Source organism: Myotis brandtii, unplaced genomic scaffold, assembly GCF_000412655.1.
Source record: "Myotis brandtii unplaced genomic scaffold, ASM41265v1 scaffold138, whole genome shotgun sequence".
Lineage (NCBI taxonomy): Eukaryota > Metazoa > Chordata > Mammalia > Chiroptera > Vespertilionidae > Myotis > Myotis brandtii.
Genome location: NW_005354915.1, coordinates 291926 through 294581, shown reverse-complemented (window position 1 = coordinate 294581; position 2656 = coordinate 291926).

Below are 2656 nucleotides of genomic sequence, written 5' to 3'. Positions count from 1 at the left end.
GAGGGTGGGGGGAATTAAAAGGGAGGGATAAAATATATATATATAAATCTATTTTTAGTCTGGAAAGACTTTGTTTAAATGAAAGGTGCGCTGTCCCTTTTGATTCTATTTTAAAATTATCTAGCTAAAGAATTCCAAATTGGTTCCAATAACAACGAAATTTAAATGTGAAATTGAACTCAGCAAACTCTCATCTCATAGAGGACGGGGTGTGGCTCTGCCGGTCAGCCTGTCTCCGGCCAACTCAGATCTCTAGACCCAGAATTGGAAGCCGGGCGAACACCCAAACCACCCTTTGTCATTAATTTGTCTCAAAGTGGGGAGGTTGGGGGAGGGGAGTGGGGCGGTCCATGTTTTCAAGAGTGGGAGAATGATGTTTAAACACAAAAATAAATTTTTTTCATTTCCAGAAACACTATTTATTTATTATTTTTAAAATTTTTATCTTTTTGGGGGTGAAATTGGTAGATGCCCGAGGTCACAGCTGTGTGCTGCGTCATGTGGCCGGTGGGAACCCCAAGTGCCTCGCTGAGTGCAGTGGGGCCATTCCCAGCGGGTGCCACCTCGACAGGACTGGAAGTCTACGAGGCGCTGGCTGTCTGAGCGGTGGGGGGTAAGCTGACCAGGACACCCCTTTAGCCCTTTATTCTTTTTGCTTTTGTTTTTATAAAAGAAAAGGGGGCCTGTCAGTTGAGCAGCCCCACGCTACGTGATTCTTTATGTTGTATTGTTTTGTTTTGTAAAGTGTATAATTTTTAAATATCTGAGTTTTAAAAAAAAGAGAAAAAGTACAAAAAAATTCTTGTTAAGGCCTTAAGAAGGGGTTAGTGCATCTTTCAGGGGTCACTCTGCCGTGGGGATAAAATAGCTGTTTCACAAACAGTTTTATTTAAAAAAAATCAAAAAAATAATAAACTTCATTTTAACCTTGTTTCCTTTTTTATTGATTGTAAAATAAATGTGTCTCTTTCTCCTCCCGCTCCAGCCCCCAGAGGTGGCTTTGGTTCTGCTGCAGGGGAGGCAGGTCTGCCTGGTCCAGCCACTCAGTGGGGGGGAGCCCAGCCCGTGTGTGGGGACGGTCAGATTTACTTAAGCTGATATGAGAACATATTTCCAATCAACATTAATTTTAAAGGTTATAAAAAAATAATGCAATGTTAATGGACTTTTTTAGAGAACAGAAACTCCGGAAGGAATGTTGTGAAGTAGAAATAAGCAATTATAAATGAGTTCTTGTGTGCTCATCAATTTGGGGCTGCAGAAATGGCAGATTAATTTCGTTTTAATGGCTACATCAAGCAGTGTGGTCCATTTCTCATTTCACTGCGCCGGGACAGAGGCGTGGGTGGTGTTCTGCGTGGGCCTAGGACCTGCATAGCAATGACGGCTTTTTGAGCTACTTGGCTTCCCATCTGGTCTCAACTTGGCATTAACACAGTTCAAATGGAATTGATAGATTTCAAGTGTCAAGGGCTACACCACAAAACTTGAAAAATATGCATCTTGAGGAAAATACTTTTCTGACAGCAAATAATTCTTCGTCATTTTGCCTTTTATTCTCCTGTCCCCCTTTGACTTGCTGGCGATGCGTGAGCGAGGCCCTGTGACCGTCCCGGGTCTTTCCTCTGAAATGCTGGTGACGGGAGTGGCATTTCCCACACACCCTCCTGCCCCAACAGCTCCAGCTGCCCATGTGCATCTCAGTTCCCCCCACATTTGAGTTCTGTGCATTTTATTTAATATCTTTCACTGTTTAGAGCAGTTTTAGGTTCATAGCAATATTGAGCAAAAGGTACAGAAAGTTCTCATATACCCCCTGACCCACCACCCACAGCTGCCCAGCTACCAACTCCCCCAGCCCCAGGGTACACTTGTTACAATCAGTGAGCCCGCTCCAACACAGTCACCCCAATTCCACAGGGAGAGTCCTGTGGGTTTGGACACATGCATGACATGTGTCAGTCATAGCACACCCAGTAGTTTCACTGCCTTAAACAAAAACCCTTTGCGCTCCCGTTCATCCCTACTCCTGGCAGGCACTGTCTCCAGAGTTGCATTTTCCAGAATGTCCTGTAGGTGGAATCAGTGTGTGGCCTTTTCAGGTGGCTCCCTTCACTTAAGGATGACATGCATTTTAAGGGTCCTCCATGTATTGGTGGCTTGACAGCTCATTTTATTTTATTGGCTTGAGAGAGAGAGAAACATCTATTCCACTTATTTATGCATTCATGTGCCCTGGCGGGATCAAACCCAAAACTGATGCTCTAACCAACTGAACCACCTGGCCAGGGCCGATAGCTCAGTTCAAAATTTTAGTACTGAATGCTATTCCGTTGTCTGGCGGTATCACAGTGTATCCATTCGCTCAATGAAGGACACCTTGGTTGCTTCCAAGTTTGGGCAATTAGGAATAAAACCGCTATAAACATCCATGTTTTTGCTCGGACATGAGCTTCAACTCCTTTGGGTCAATACCAAAAAGTGATTGCTGGATCATATGGTAGAAGAATGTTTTTTAAGTTGTGGCTTAAAATAAAATTTATCATCTCAAGCAATAAGTGTGCAGCTCGGTAGTGCTAATACATTCACATTGTTGTGCAACTCCCACCAAGCGGAGGCCTGGTGCCCGTCAAACAGCTGGGAGGCCGGCCCTGCC